Source organism: Gasterosteus aculeatus, chromosome 16 (genome assembly GCF_964276395.1).
Source record: "Gasterosteus aculeatus chromosome 16, fGasAcu3.hap1.1, whole genome shotgun sequence".
Lineage (NCBI taxonomy): Eukaryota > Metazoa > Chordata > Actinopteri > Perciformes > Gasterosteidae > Gasterosteus > Gasterosteus aculeatus.
Window position 1 is genome coordinate 17,950,286 of NC_135704.1, and position 17,573 is coordinate 17,967,858.

General features: G+C 42.9%; 1 pseudogene; it reads left to right on the forward strand.

Moving 5' to 3' along the window:
- The first annotated feature begins 8,046 nt into the window (after window positions 1-8,046).
- On the forward strand, window positions 8,047-9,396 carry LOC120834327 (trace amine-associated receptor 13c-like; annotated as a pseudogene).
- Window positions 9,397-17,573: the final 8,177 nt, after the last annotated feature.

Below are 17,573 nucleotides of genomic sequence, written 5' to 3' on the forward strand. Positions count from 1 at the left end.
ACATGTGTGGCTATAAGGGTTTCATATTATTCTCTGGTACAGGTATGAAGAATACCAGATGAACAAAAGCATCATAGATGAATCACAACAGCCAATCTCACAATTGGACCCCAGTCTGTCGCCGAACGCTGACCACAAAAACAGAGAGCCTTGCTGAGCAGAGACGTTCAAAGTTAAAGACTCAATTGAGCAACACTGACCATGTTTCAGTCACTGTGGACATTTGGTCTGATCGCAAGATGAGGGGATTCCTTGGTGTCACTGTGCACTGGATGGAGAGAGATGCAGAGAGGATACAGCTAAAGACTAATCTCTTGCCCTGCAACCGCTTCAAAGGCACTCACACAGCAGAGCGCATCTGTGACCAATTTGAGGCAATATGTGATGAATACTTAACTAGGAACTGAAAAGAACGGAAAGGAAAGGAGCAGGAAGGAGCGCCGCGGGTGGCTTTTTGCCTGGCTTTGAACTCTTATTTTTGTAATGTTTAATGTCACTGTAATTAAAAACTAAACTGCTTTGCTGTTTTGATTTCATGTCGGCAGACACATCAGCTGTTTCTTTTTTCATTCATCAACTAAAAAGGACCTTTTTGTTTCTCACAATTATAATGATAATACGTTTTATTGAATTTGGGTTGATCAGGTCCTCTGAGGGGTTGCATCACAAATATTTAATCATAAAAAAAGAAAGTGCCTCAAACTAACAACCCCAACCTGGGAATAGTTGGTCTGTTGTGCAACGATTGCATCTTGCCTTAATGTTGCCTTGTTTCGTCTCACAGTAACATCTCCGATTGCACTGAGGTCAGAATGTGACACTAATGAGAGCAGGTGTGAAAGTTGCCTTGGCTGCAGAGGTACACAGCGACAGGTAATGGCCTTCATGCCGAAACCTGTGAGGCCCAGTGGGTCTCAATGTGTGTGCGCATGTGTGTATGTCCATAACAACGACAACAAACTCAACTCAACTCCAACAAAAGTTTTGTACACTGAACAGATACTTTTCAAACTGGAACAAACATGAATAAACTGCAGATGAACATGTCATTGTCTCATGTTATATTTGATTAAGAGCTAGAAATGATCATGTGAGCATTGATTACACTTATTATCAGCTCCACTGCCATCACAAATACACCTGTATGTAGAACTATGATGACAATAAAGATCAACAGACCACCCAAACTCAAGAATGCCGCGGCCTAATTTGAAATCTGAAAATCTTTTGCGGCCCACCCAAACCTTTAATCACAACTCTGATCAAAACATAAACTAGGGATGATTAAATGACCTTAAGAATTTAACCGATTAAAAATGTATTAACCGACAATGTATGTTTTGTGTACCATTTTCTCCGGAGCTCATATATATTTACTTTAATACTACAAGAGGGCGCCCCATTTGACATCTTTTTATATTCATTTCAAACTTTGCAAAATTGAAAATTAAAAACATTTTAATTATTTATTGTAAATGACCTCTCGCGGGCCACCTGCAGGCCCACACTTTAGGAATCGCTGTTCTAAACTAAAGACTCAAGACTAAATCTCATAAATGAACGAGTCAATCACTTTAGAAAGTGTGTATTTCTGACAGTTGTTTAATTATATTTTTACTACACACGTGTGATCATCTTGGAGGCAGAATTCCACCTGGTGGAAGTGCCAACAATGTCCCCACATTCAGCAGGACGCTTTCAAACCACCGTCTTTTAGGGACACAGTGGTGGTCGTGTGCAGGGTAACGTTAGATGTTGAGATGGAAGTAGCCGAGCAGCTACCAACATGTTCCGGGCCCTTTCAGTCCTAAAGTGGTCCGTTTGCCACTCACCCCCCTTCTGTTTGACACGTGGAGGAATTCCTCTGCACGGTTCTACCGTTTGTTTTACCTCCAATGGAAAAAGCTCTCTACATCTGACTGACGGCAGCGCGCGGCGGTTTCCTGTCAGGAGTCAACGCGAACTGGAAGTAAACAAAGCTGCGTTAGCTGCGTTAATACTCTATAGAGCTGCTTCAAACAAAGACACACCATCTGGAATCAGGTTATAAATAGATGGTCTAATTGGGTGTATGTGAACAAACTAACATTGACAAATCTCAAAGTATTGAGTTTGGCCCTCAGCCTTTGTTTAGTGGAGAGCCACAGCGTTGGATGAACATGTTGTGGTCGGGAACAAATTCAAATCATTGAGACTAAACTGGAAGAGGAGCATAGCGCTGTGAGATAAAACATCTCTCTCTCCCTGTATTCACAACAAGGATGTTTGTTCAGGCCTGTGGTCATACGTAAGAACGCACGCTCACTGTGTTTAATGTCACTGTAATTAAAAACTAAACTGCTTTGCTGTTTTGATTTCATGTCGGCAGACACATCAGCTGTTTGTTTTTTCATTCATCAACTAAAAAGGACCTTTTTGTTTCTCACAATTATAATGATATTACGTTTTATTGAATTTGGGTTGATCAGGTCCTCTGAGGGGTTGCATCACAAATATTTAATCATAAAAAAAGAAATTGCCTCAAACTAACAACCCCAACCTGGGAATAGTTGGTCTGTTGTGCAACGATTGCATCTTGCCTTAGTGTTGCCTTGTTTCGTCTCACAGTAACATCTCCGATTGCACTGAGGTCAGAATGTGACACTAATGAGAGCAGGTGTGAAAGTTGCCTTGGCTGCAGAGGTACACAGCGACAGGTAATGGCCTTCATGCCGAAAGCTGTGAGGCCCAGTGGGTCTCAATGTGTGTGTGCATGTGTGTATGTCCATAACAACGACAACAAACTCAACTCAACTCCAACAAAAGTTTTGTACACTGAACAGATACTTTTCAAACTGGAACAAACATGAATAAACTCCAGATGAACATGTCATTGTCTCATGTTATATTTGATTAAGAGCTAGAAATGATCATGTCAGCATTGATCAACAGACCACGTAAGGTTAAACACACGTTCACCATAGAAGGAATTATGCTTACAGTCATGAAAAAGGGGCCTAAAATATGGACGGTCTGATAAAACACAAGATAAGACAAAAGTGTAAAACAAAAGAAAACTTAAAACTTATATCATATTCCAATATATTTATGTTCTTTATCGCTTATACACTGTCAGAAAAAGTAGATAAAGCATATGTGTATTGTGCCTATATACTCAAGGACACAACCATTAGGATACGACTGAACAACCTTTTTTTATACTTCACACGTATATCGTGTGAGAAGAAGTATAATAAAAGTTTAACTGCTTTGTCAGAACCTCAACATGACAAAGTGCCTTCAACAATATGGCTACTTTCTAGTTGCCTAACTCAAATTCTTATTGAAACTTAAAAGTCTAAACTGAGAAATTACATTACTGTAGCTATCGTATGAGATTACTCACTAAATGCATTACATCAGAACACAGCTTTTCGACTTGACATTTCACTTTTCAAACTGAACATCATGACTTTTCTTTTGATTTTATATCTTTGTGTTTTTCTTTTTTGTCCTTCGTAGTGTGTTTAGTGTTCAAAGGTTCAGTCTTTCAGGAAGCTTAGAAAGTCTCTCTGACCTCGTCACTTGATGTTGGGGGCACTGGCACTTCCCTGAGGTGTGAACGGTTGCGTCGCAGCCGTCCTCCATCCGGGGGCTCCACCGTATATGAGCATGGTGTGGGTGCATGGCCCACAACTGTCCCTCTAGTGCGTGAGGGTCTGATCCAAACCTGCTGTCCAGACTGAAGAGGTGGCAGGGTTTGAGTGGGTGTCTCCGGTCGAATGTTTGTTGCTGTTGCAGTTTCAACGCAGTGTCCTTTGAATTCCTTGAGATCAGGCCACTGTGGTTGTAGTTGCAGAGGTGACACTGGCATTCCTTTCCAGTTCTTGTTCCGCCTCCATGGCTGTGGCTGGGAGAGTGCGCACCGTTCCCTTGATTCTTCAACACGGGCTATGACCTCCATTTTCTGCAAATGGCTGGCAGGCCCCATAAGGGTGTGGTCAGGTCTTTCACGGTGAAAACACCTCCTGCTCAAACTTTCTGTCGCCTCTCTGAATGACAGCATGCACTTGCCCTTTGACATACAGAGGTTGACTGGCAGGGCCCAGTAGAGGTCGGCGTGTCACTATGTAGCTGCTGTATTTATCTTGCGTCTATTCTGTTTCTGGAATCAGAGTCACGGATGCCCCTGTGTCCACTGTAAAGCACATCGGGTAAGCATTTCAGTTCATGTAGACGACTGTGGATGGTCAACAGCTCCTAAATAAGCCGCCACATAATCCTCCTCAATGGATTCTAGCTTTTGAGCACAAAGATGCAAAGTGTCCCCTCTTTTGACATTTTCTACATTCAACATCTCTTGCTGGGCATTCAGTCCATGCATGTGTAGGGGGTTTGCCACACTTGCCACATGGCTTAGGGTTGGTTGAGGCAGGCTGAGGCTGAAAACGGCTTACACGTTAAGCAGACATTTCCCTAGAAGGATATCTTTTACTATTGTAAGACACTGCATTTATTTGCCCCGGTGAATCGGCTGTCCAGAGAACAACTGGGTGAGGTGCCTCATTATGGCTTTAGCTAAATCCAAATTTTAGACACACAGGCACACGCACACAATGGTAGAACACTATGAAATAAAATTTTAACAAATACAACGGCAGACAAGTTGTTTGTATGGCCATACAAACATGTGTGGCCATACAAACAACTTCTCTTGCTACCTAAGAGATAAAACAAAAGACAAGCGCAACAGACATGACATAAACTTCGTTGAGCCCGTTGGCTAGTCCATATTTCCATGGAAACCTAGTGAGATTACCAAATCCAAGTTGTGTTTGGTTTAGTCAATTCCTTTACTGGAAAGACATGTTAATGGGACTGGCTTAAGCACAATTTTTTCTTAAACCCAAATGAGATCAACTTCACCTGTAAGTGTTCGTTTTAGTTTGGGAATTTGTATGAATGACATGAAGGCCTGAAATTGAACTTTCGGAACCACTGAATTTATTTACCTCAAAGTGTGCATCCGCTCACATTTGTGATTACACCCAGAAGAAATGCCCCCACACTGACAACAGAAGTAAAGGCGCATTTTTTGTGTGAACAAACTCAAATCACACTTTTCTAAAATACACGCATCAAATAACTCATATCTGTGATTGTGTTAAGTTAGAATTAGCCACAATTGCTTGTGTCCCAAAGTTTCCAAGTTCAACCTGTGGGAAACAGGTTTATTGCCTGTATTCATTTTCCACAACAGCAACATTGGTGAACAATGAAACGGATCATGCTCCGCTGCAGTGGCTCCACCACATGAAGGATACCAACTTTCCAATCACTTGGTGGTATCTGGATGTGAGTGATATTACATTACCTTACAAGTCATTTAGCTTTTATCCAAAGCAACTTGCATTACATTTTTAACCCATGGCTTTTTACATTTTGCCCGGGGAGCAATTAGAGGTTAGGCGTCCTGCTCAGGGACACTTTCGACATGGAACATGAGGCAGTCAGGACTCGAACCACCAACCCTGTGCTTCCCAGCGCACCCTCTCTACCCCCTGCGCCATGACGACCCCATAGAGATATAGAGAGACTGGGCCATGATTTTCTGGAAAGAGACATTTTAAATATGCATGTTTTTTGTGGTGGAACATACGAGTTCTTGAGACACTCACAATATGCACTCAACAAATTCTCCCATCTCTACATCATCAGCAAAACAATGGAAAGAGATGTTGTGTTTTTTAAAAAAAGGGCAGCATATACAGAGAAAATAGCATTGGTCCCAAAATGGAACCTTGGGGGACCCCACAAGACAGAGGGGCAACAGATGAAGAGCAGTTACCAATGTGGACAGAAAAATCTGTCAAGTAGGATTCAAACCATTTTAAGGCTATACCAGTAATGCCAACTTTTTGCTTGAGTCGGGATACAAGGATAGAGTGGTTGACAGTGTCAAAGGCAGCAGTCAAATCTAAGAGCACTAAAACAGCAGAATTTCCTGAATCTACAGCTAAGAGGAGGTCGTTGTAGACTCTTAGAAGGGCCGTTTCAGTGCGGTGGCGGGGCTTAAAGCCAGACTGAAATTTTTCATGAATACTAAAATCATCTAAAAATGATTGAAGTTGATTAAAAACCACCTTCTCCAAGACCTTAGATAAAAAGGGTCATTTAGAAATAGGTCTAAAGTTAGACAAAACTAACGGATCCAGATTTTTCTTTTTTAAGAGTGGTTGCACAACAGCATGTTTCAAAGCGGCTGGAACACACCCTGAGCTGAGAGATGAGTTAACCAAGGATAAAATACTGGACCCAACAGTGTTAAAAACATCTTACATCCGTAAGCGTGCAGGGATACTATCCAGTACTCAGTTAGCCGGACAAAGCTGTTTGACTATGTCAGAAAGAAGGTTTAGTAAAGCAGAGTTTTACCTCCACGGAAGACCACACAGATGTGAAGGCCAGGTGTAGCCAGCCAGTCACAGAGTGTGAACCAAACAATATTTGAACACTTTCAGGGAACCCATCACGACACATTGCCACGAGTAAACACTCAGACTCCTAATTCCTGTCAATTATACATAACAACACTGTATTTAGCTGATTCTGGTATCTGGATGTGAGTGACATTACATTACCTTACAAGTCATTTAGCTTTTATCCAAAGCAACTTGCATTACATTTTTAACCCATGGCTTTTTACATTTTGCCCGGGGAGCAATTAGAGGTTAGGCGTCCTGCTCAGGGACACTTTTAATAAGCATGTTTTTTGTGGTGGAACATACGAGTTCTTGAGACACTCACAATATGCACTCAACAAATTCTCCACCAAAATCTTTGTATTCTTTCAGCACTTTGAGCATCACAAGCCGAGTGCCGTTGTTTAACACTATCGAGAGAAGTCGGACATCTCTATGGCCAACTTTTCCAGCACCAGAATTCTCAAACCAAAACAATCTAGAATGATAAAGAGCACTTCAGGAGAGAGGAAACGTGTAGTTGGATAGATAGTAAACAATAGACATGGCCTCTTTGTTACATTTTTTGGAAAAACATTTTTTCTTTGGTTTAAAACAATCAAACAAAAGTCTTTTTATGTCTATATTTATTTAACATTGGATATGTGCGATTTGCAACTAGTTGGACAACTTGTGTGTTTAAAAAGGAAAAAAAAGAAAAATATCCTGTAGCTCAACTGCACAGATCAAACCCAGAGAGGTATGACCTGGATTGTAACAGCGCATGAATGAGTTTGACAGCTTTATTATAAGTGCTGTAAAGCAGAGTTTTACCTCCACGGAAGACCACACAGATGTGAAGGCCAGGTGTGGCCAGCCAGTCAGAGTGTGGACCAAACAATGTTTGCACACTTTCAGGGATTCCTTGACACATTGCCACGAGTAAACACTCACAGACTCCTAATTCCTGTCAATTATACATATCAACACTGTATTTAGCTGATTCAGACTAAGTTTTCCACGATCCTCTTAAAATTGAGCTTTACATTTGACATGATCTGTTTTTTTTCTATTGCACATCTGACCTTTTGTCAAGGCTCCATCACTGACCCCTTGTTCTTCTGTAACCATGCATGCTGTTGCAGAGACACATCGTACATGAACATGATATTCACTTCTGATGTACATTCTATATACACACACATTATCATGCAAATGTACAGTATGTGCCATCATAAAACAGGGAGGAAATAAAGATCTGATGTGTAACTGTATAAAATGCAGTCAAGGTCAAGAAAGATAAAGACAGAGGGGAGAAAGGCTGCTTTGACAGTGTCGAGTTTCTGAGAGACAGAAAGGAAAGATATCCTTCTTTGAAGCCTGAAAGGTGAGGGTCAAAAGACTGTCATGGTGGAGATGATTAAGCAGTTTGCTCGGTCCAGAATTTATGAAAGAAAGTGCGTATAGTTAACTCCAGACGGATGGAAGCTGGGTTTCTTCAGGAAACTGAACCCTCTCTTCTACTATTTCCGGTCACTACCGTCGTGAGACTCTGCCTGTGTTGAGATGTGCCTCGGTCTTTCCCATTGCAGAGCATGATGGAAATTGTGATGTTTCGGAGAAAAGGGTGAAAAGAATAGAATGAAGTGAAATACATGGAGGAAGCTCAATGAAGATAGATGAAACAGTAAGGGGGAAGTTCAGCCACTTTGAGCAAGTTGTCTCCAGAGTAAAAGAGGAGGAGGATGTGGAGGAAGAAAAGAGCTTCATCAGTTGCATGAAGAGCACAGCAGCATCGTTTCTCCTCTCTGAGGATGAAAAGTCTTGAAGATGATGTACTTTGCTTTCCTCATCTCAACTCCTCCTGCAGGAAGGTCGTGCGTCCTCACTTTGTATCTATGCTCACTTACATTTTATTATCCTCCATCTCTCTGCTCACTGTGACTCTCAACCTGCTGGTCATCATCTCCATCTCCCACTTCAGGTATTCATTTTATTTATTTATTAAGCTGCTACATGGGAATAAGTAGTGGAAGAAATGGTTCTCAGACTCAAATGAAAATATGTTGTTTCTTAATAATTAATAGGAAATCTGCTGCTAAAAAAAAGAATACGCTTGTTGTTTCCTTTCTTCTAAGGCAGCTCCACACCCCCACCAACCTCCTCCTCCTCTCTCTGGCCGTCTCAGACTTCTTTGTGGGCCTCATCATGTTCTTTCAAATTCTCCTTATAGATGGCTGCTGGTTTCTAGGTGACCTGGTTTGTATTCTGTATCTGTATGTAGCATACGTTATTACTTCTGCCTCAGTAGGAACCATGATGCTCATATCAGTTGACCGATATGTGGCTATTTGTGAGCCTCTACATTATTCCAACAAAGTCACACAAAAAAGAGTTACGATCTCTGTTTGTCTGTGTTGGACATGTTCTGCTATATATTCAACTTTGCTGCTGAAAGATAACCTTGAAGAACCAGGCAGGTATAATTCCTGCTTTGGGGAGTGTGTCGTTGTGATTAACTACATTGCTGGACTTGCAGATCTCTTTTTCACCTTTATTGGTCCCGTCACTGTCATCCTAGTTCTGTATATGAGAGTCTTTGTGGTGGCTGTGACTCAGGCTCGTGTCATGAGGTCTCATGTTGCAGTTTTACCTCACAAGTTTTCAGTGAACAAAACTGCTAAAAAATCTGAACTGAAAGCCGCCAGGACTCTTGGTGTTGTTATTGTCGTCTTTCTGTTGTGCTTCTGCCCATATTATTGTGTTGCACTCTCAGACCAGGACACCTTGCTCGATGCCTCATCTGCTACGATCGTAATATGTGTGTTTTATTTCAACTCGTGTCTTAACCCTCTGATCTATGCCTTTTTTTACCCCTGGTTTAGAAGATCTATGAAGCTCATTGTTACTCTTGAGATACTGCAGCCTGGCTCATGTGAGAGAAACCTGCTGTAGAGACGCTGCATGCTGAGAGGAAATAGACAAGAAAAAAACTAATTTTTGTCTTTAAATTTTGTCCTGCTGCTTAAATTAAACAGTGAACCAAGTTAGAAAACTAAGACTACTAAGTTACTTTAGGAAATCTGTAACTTGACATGTGCGAGAATAACATATAATTAATAAGTTTAAAACTGCTTAGCATCTAAACTCATTCTTACTCGGCTTGGTTAGCTTCTACAGTGGGTGGTGCATTCAAAGCCGTTCTCTAGAGTAAGGTTAGAAAATCACTCCAATCTACCGTGATTCCGAAAATTACACATTCAATTTCCATAGAGGACAACCACTATGAAGGAATTGAGCCATAACTTTTGTTTTTCTTTAGGAATCCCCAAAACAGAAATGAACTAGATATTCACCCTAATGTGTGAATGTACAGAGAAAGTACACAGACACATCGCTTGTTAGAATATTAAAGTTTATAAAATGACAGCCAAACAATGTAAAGATTGAGGCCCTGAAATACAGAAAACCACAAGGGTAATAATTTGGTTGATCTGTTAATTAGTGTTAACGGCCTCCATGTTGGTTTATATTTGTCAGACTTTAGCTCATAACACGCGAGTAGGAATTAGTATGAATAATTTGTTGGCCTGAAGGCTGAAAAATGAATAAGAATCATGTTAAAAGCTCGAAGGAGAATCAAAACTATACGTATGCTCGCTGTACATTTTATTCAATTGAGATTGTAGTTTTCACAGTACAACCCAAATTGTGTGCGTGTGTATATTTTATATATATATATATATATATATATATATATATATATATATATATATATATATATAAATTAGAGCTGTCAATGTCAAACAAGCAGAGTGCTAGTCAGGCACTTGATTTCTCACGAGGACTTTACATTTGGCCTTATCGGTAACACTTTACTTGAATGGGTGTTTATAATGTGAATGTCCTGGATGTAAGCTGGACCCGATCCATTCACAGCATGGTACGTGAGCACCAGTGTTTTGAACTGGATGCGGGCGGCCACCGGTAGCCAGTGAAGAGAGTGGAGGAGTGGAGTAGTGTGGGAGAATTTCGGAAGGTTGAAGACCAGTCGAGCTGCTGCATTCTGAATGAGCTGCAGAGGTCGAATGGCAGTGGCAGGGAGACCTGCCAGGAGGGAGTTGCAGTAGTCCAGGCGGGAGATGACAAGAGCCTGAATCAGTACCTGCGCTGCCTTCTGAGTGAGAAGAGGACGTATTCTCCTGATGTTGTAGAGCGTGTATCTACAGGATCGCGTTGTCGCAGTGATGTTGGGAGTCAGGGAGAGTTGGCTGTCGAGTGTGACGCCGAGGTTCTTAGCAGTCGAAGTGGGCGTTAGCACAGAGTTTCCAAAGTTGACTGTCAGGTCCTGGGTAAGCGAGTCTTTTCCGGGAAAGAGAAGTAGTTCAGTCTTGTCGGGGTTGATTTTCAGATGGTGGGCGGACATCCACTGAGAGATGTCAGTTAGACAGGCAGAGATCCGAGCCGCCACCTGGGTGTCCGAGTGAGGGAAGGAGAGAATTAGTTGGGTGTCATCGGCATAGCTGTGGTAAGAGAAGCCATGCGAGCAAATGACAGCGCCAAGAGAGTTGGTGTAAAGCGAAAACAGGAGGGGACCCAGCACGGAACCCTGAGGAACTCCAGTAGTAAGAGGACACGGTTCCGACACAGATCCTCGCCAGGTTACCCGGTAGGTGCGGCCATCGAGGTAGGACGAGAGAAGGGAGAGAGCAGAGCCTGTGACACCAAGTTCCTGAAGGGAGGAAATAAGGATCTGGTGGTTGACCGTGTCAAATGCAGCAGAGAGGTCCAGAAGGATGAGGACAGAGGAGAGAGAGGCGGCTCTAGCAGTGTGGAGTTGCTCAGAGACAGCAAGGAGAGCAGTCTCTGTAGAGTGGCCTGCCTTGAAACCTGACTGGTGGGGGTCAAGGAGGTTGTTACAGTGGAGATAAGAGGAGAGTTGATTAAAGATAGCACGTTCAAGGGTTTTGGACAAGAAGGGAAGAAGAGAGACCGGTCTGTAGTTGTTTTCTTCAGAAGGGTTGAGGGTAGGTTTCTTCAGGAGAGGGTTAACTCTTCCTGCCTCCTTCAGAGAATTGGGAAAACAGCCAGATGACAGAGCGTTGTTGATGAGAAAGGTAAGGAACGGAAGAAGGTCAGGTGCGATAGATTGTAGAAGATGTGATGGAATGGGGTCAAGAGGGCAGGTGGTCGGACGGGCAGAGGTTACTAGGGTAAGAATTTGGTTAGGAGAGAGGGCGGTGAAAGAGGGAAGTGAGGGCGAAAGAGGTGAGGTCGGTGGGACGCGAGAAGTAGGAGGTGGGTTTGAGAAGGAGGAGCGTATGTCAGCTATTTTCTTGGTGAAGTAGTTGACAAAGTCTCCCGGAAGAAGGGTGGAGGGGGGAGGAGGGGTAGGGGGTTCGAGGAGATTGGAGAAGATCGAGAAGAGTTTTTTGGGGTTAGAGAATGAGGATTCGATTTTGGACTGGTAGAAAGAGCTTTTGGCAGCAGAGATAGAGGCAGAGACGGGTGACTAGTTGTTGATGCAATGACACCGATGGAAGAACTTTTAAAACATATTAGGCGTTCAAATACACACAAGAGCTGAAGGAAAATTGTGAAATGGACGCAGAAACGTGGTATCCTGACGACGACGATGAAGTGCGCAAAATGCAACCGTCGCATGCATCTGGTGAAATGCCATGTCAAGGATGGGCTGTGGTGGTAAGCAGAAGCTAATTCTAATTTGTTCATTTAAATGGAAACTAAGTAAAAGAAGCCGCTGAGCTTGCGTGCCTGACATCACCGCGCATGGTTGGACGGGGTCTTTCATTAATTAATAATATTATTAGTAGTATTGTTATTAATAAATGCTCTGCTCAGACTCATGGGAGACGTGCTTGTTTGCATTTTGGATAAGTTGCAGTCTAGGATGTTTCCCTTACTGATTACTACAGAGCATTGCAGTAGGCTAGTCTTGAAGAGATAAAAGCATGAACAACCTTGTCTACATGTCAGCCTTTTTTACTTTTTTCATTATTTTTCCTCAGGGTCTGTAAGCATCATAAAAGTTTCCCAAAGTCTGTACGTAATGGCTCAATATTCACCAAGTCTCACATCCCTCTGGCTTGAGTTCATGCACAGGTACAGTATTAATATATCAAATGTATTTTTTATTACACATCTAAATAACATATTTAGCGGTCTTTTATTTATGTGTAATTCATGTAGGATTGTTATATTAGGAATTCCGTTCCACCAGCCCCTCAAATTTGATTTGAGCTATTTATGTCTTAAAATAATTAAATCTTAGTTTCATCTCAGCCCAATTTATCAATTGTGTTTCTTACTTTTTCCTTTCTTCAGATTTGCCCAAGGTTTGCAGTTGAAGCAACTTGCCATGATCAGTGACAGGATAGCAGGATAGATGCAAGCTCCAGGACATTGACAAGAATGGCAAAAGTACTCCGAAAGGTTGTCACATTACATACCAGACTAGTCTCTAACTTTAATTAGGTATAAAACAGGTACATAAGTCACCACTCTAATCAATTGGATTCTACATTGCTGCAGAATTATTTGGTACACTCAGTGACACATGCAATGCAACTTCCTAAACGTTAGCATACATATTAGTCAAATTCCATACTAAGGCATAGTTATACCTCAAGATGCATATATTTTATTTTCCCATTTGAAGGTGTGCATTGCTGCTGTCAAGCGACTGAGGAAAAGATGAGGATTGGTGGTCGTCATCGATTTGTTGTTATTGACAAGAGCAAATTTGCCCACAAACGAAAGGTGGGCTGTATATTTGTATGAATCTGCACTATATTTAGATCAAGATTTCATGATGAGTAATATTTTATGGGTAAAATAAAATGGGTTTTATGGGTACCCTGGGTACACACACGATACAGGTGTGACGGGGTGCCTCCTCTTTTCCGCTTCCCTTCTTGGTCTTAATGCGTACAGGAAAACACACACTTGACAAACTCGGGCTGTTGATCCGGTTTTAGTGTCAGTGAAGCTTGAAAACCTTTCAAGGTTCCTAAATTTTCTCTGAACATGTTTTTGTGGTGATTTAGAAGGTTCTTCAGAGTCTCCTTGTCTCCTTGTGCATTATTTCCACCGTCTTGATTTCACGCCAGTCCGGCCTTATGTTCCGTAGCCATTCACGACCAGACAGTGGTGGTGCTTTCCCTTTCACCACATATAAGGGCAATCGAACTCTCTGTTTATTCAATTTCACCGATACTTTCAACATTCCCTCGGGAAGCAGCTCTCCTGTGTGTGTTTTCAACACTACATGCGTCTGGCGTAAACGTATCAGGGCAAATTTGGCTTTGTACAGCTCCATTGAAATCAAAGACACAGCTGCTCCCGTGTCAAGCTCCATATCAATGACATGGCCTTCAATCTTTGGCCTTATAATCAATGAAGAAGATGCTGCATTGCCTTTTCTTACTGCCATCACCGCCTCAGCGCCGCCTTCTGCTGAAACCATATGCATCTTAATTCAGAGTCTGAATCTGAAGCAGAATCCCCATCACTATCTATGAGTTGGTCTCATCCTTATTCATTTTTCCTGTTCTAGCAGTTCCCTGCTGTTGTTTTATTTTTGCCTCAAATCTTTGCTTTGTGTATTTCTGATCACTCCTTTTACATAAATGAGCAATGTGGCCTGTTGTCTAGGAATTGTGGCATTGCTGTTCTCTAAAGTAGCAATCCTGTCCGCTGTGATTTGAAAGCATTTGTCGCCCCCTTGTGGCGATGAGAACGACACAGCAAACTTTTCAAATGCTGAGATTCTCTTGCTACAGCTTCCATCGACATTGTGGTGTCTACAACACGCGGGAATGTGAGCACTTCCTCCGTCAACAGTTTCCTTTGAATATTTACATTGATTAGTCCACACACAAGTCTGTCCCTCAAATGAGCGCCAACATCACAATGTTCTGAGAGCTTTTTCAGAACAGCCACATGGTCGCACCAACTGCTGTTTTAGTATCGTGTATTCAATGTTATTTAAGGATTTAAGAACAGAAATGGATCAAAGTTACCGTAAATTCCGAACTATAAGCCGCTACTTTTTTCCCACGCTTTGAACTGTTAGGGATTTAAGCAAGAAGAGCAAACCTAGTGGTAGAAATGATGATATAAGTAGAAATGTTTAGTGTTAGTTTGTGTGACGTTAGATATTAGTCACTACATTAGCATGTTAGATGAAATAATTGCATTATGAATCAAACACCATTTATCATTTAAGTCATATAATTACTCTACGCATTAACATCCTTCAGGGCTGTAGTGGAGGGTAAACGCCGTTTACGCACCTCTGGAATTTTGGAAATAGCGTTTACGCACCTATAAATAGCGTTTACGCACCTCAAAGTTCCCTGCGCCTTGTATTCTTCCGTTGGAATAATTCGAAATAAACTTGGTGTAATTTTAAAACAGCTAAAACTACGTTTCCTATTGTTGAACATATAAACGCCGTAGTATGAATCATGTTCATCTGCGCTGTATTACGGTCTGTGAGCATCCAATCAGTGCCTTGCGGCTGCAGCAGCGACACCAATCAGGATCCAGGAGGTGTGTAAACACACGTTGTGGATCAGCTCAGTGGTCCCCAACCTTTTTACCTCACGGACCGGTTTCATGTCCGACAATATTTTGCGGACCAGTCGAGAAGGTCCGACGGGGGGGGTAGTAGTCGCGCGCTCTGTGTTCGCTGGTCGTGGTAAAAGGACAAGAAAAACGCCTGGTGACGTGTAGATTAGAAAACAAGTCAGTTCTCAATGTGAAAAAAAACATGCTGTATAGGCTATGATGACATAGGTAGTACATGAAAAGGAGAGTCCATATGTAGATAGTTCTTAATCTGCAATTGTCTTGTTGTGTTGACATACTTTTCTTCACTGTTTTCTTAGATTTAATAAACTACTAACACATTTATTCATTGTCATTGATTGTATATCAATTTATTATCAATATTTTACTGATAACATAATGCAATATAGCCAGGACAGCCTTACAGAGTCGCAACGCTTTGTGTTGCGTTGCTTCGCATCGCGTCGCGGTCTGTATGATCACAAAATTCAGAGTTTACCCACCTCTAATTTTACCACTACAGCACTGAATGTGAAAACCTGGAGACAGATGCTAAAACCGTCCTATATGAATTTCTCCCAATTTTATCCCCAAAGAGGGTCTTTTGGTTGTTTTTTCTCTTGTCAGGTAGTGAATGAGCAAAGGATGTACGACAGCCCTGTGAGGAAAATATATTAATTTTGGACCAAATAGAACTGGGTTAAACACAATGGTTAAGATGTGATGAAATGTGATGTTATGTTTACATGATGAAGCTTTAAGCCAAAGCTGTGATCATTGAATGTGTTGTAGTATTAAGTGAACAGGGATCGATCGGGTCAGAGGGATTTCAGATTCGACCATGAGATGGAGCCAGGAGGGAGTCATGGGATGTTCTGAAGCAGAAAGGAATTCAACAGGGAGGAGCTGGGCTTGAATGTGCACCAATCACATGCGACAACACCACAACACTTGGTTCAGAGCGCACTGCTGAGTGTAAAAAGACAGCTGCATGCAAGTGTTCAAATCCAACACTTGATGGCGACCTTCTCTCACACCCAACAAGAACGGACCGAGAGCGTCCCTAGAAAGGACAAGTCCTGAAGACATTTACATGACAAGAAGTACACATGCTGTCTCATGCTATGTGTTAAGTGGACTGTATCGTAGTAGTTATTGAGGGACAGATGTTCATACTAGCTGGCTGCTGAGAACAACAGTTCTCAGCAAGTGACTCTGCTTCAGGCCTCAAACACCTCACTAACTACAAGCCAAAAAAAATGACTACATAAATGACGCCTGGTTGACGAGCCGCCTGGTTGACGAGCTGAATGAGTTCTACTGCAGATTCGATAGACAATGTCCTGATCTCATTCCCCACAGCTCCACCAACCTGCCCCAGTCTCTCTCCCCTCCCTCCCCCAGCCCATCAGGTGCTCACGCCTCTTCATCTATATCACCTTCCCCTCCCCCACCAGCAACGACCCTCTCTATTTTGGAGAGAGACGTTAACGGGCTCTTTAAAAGACAAAAACCCCGTAAGGCAGCCAGCCCAGACTCCGTTTCCCCTTACACCCTCACAGACCAGCTGTCTCCGGTGTTCACTGACATCTTTAACACCTCCCTGGAGACATGCCACGTACCAGCCTGCTTCAAGGCCTCCACCATAATCCCTGTTCCCAAGAAGCCCAGGATCACAGGACTCAATGACTACAGGCCAGTCGCCCTGACCTCTGTAGTCATGAAGTCTTTTGAACGGCTAGTCCTGACCCACCTGAAGTCTCTCACCGACCCCCTCCTGGACCCCCTGCAGTTCGCCCACAGAGCCAACAGGTCTGTGGACGATGCTGTCAACATGGCCCTCCACTCCATCCTCCAGCATCTGGACTCCCCAGGAACCTACACCAGGATCCTGATTTTGGACTTCAGCTCTGCTTTCAACAACATCATCCCGTCTCTGCTGCAGGACAAACTCTCCCAGGTGCACGTGCCCGACTCCACCTGCAAGTGGATCACAGACTTCCTGTCTGACAGGAAGCAGCACGTGAAGCTGGGAAACATGTCTCAGCCATCAGTACCGGTTCCCCCCTAGGCTGCGTTCTTTCGAGATGAACATCAGCTCCATCACCAAGAAGGCTTAGCAGAGGTTGTTCTTCCTGAGGCAGCTGAAGAAATTCAACCTGCCGAAGACGATGATGGTCCACTTCTACACGGCCATCATGGAGTCCATCCTCTGCTCCTCCATCACCGTCTGGTACGCTGCAGCCACAGCCAAGGACAAGGGCAAGCTGCAGCGTGTCATCCGCTCTGCAGAGAGGGTGATCGGCTGCAATCTGCCGTCCCTGCAGGACTTGTTCGCTTCTAGGACCCTGAAGCAGCTAAAAAGATCGTAGCCGACCCCTCCCACCCCGGACAAAACCTATTTGTGCTCCTTCCATCTGGCAAGAGGCTGAGGTCCATCAGGACTACGACCTCCCGCCACACGAACACGTTTCTTCCTGTCGGCAGTCGGGCTCATCAACAGAGCCCGGTCCCCCACTGACTGACTATAACATTCCACCG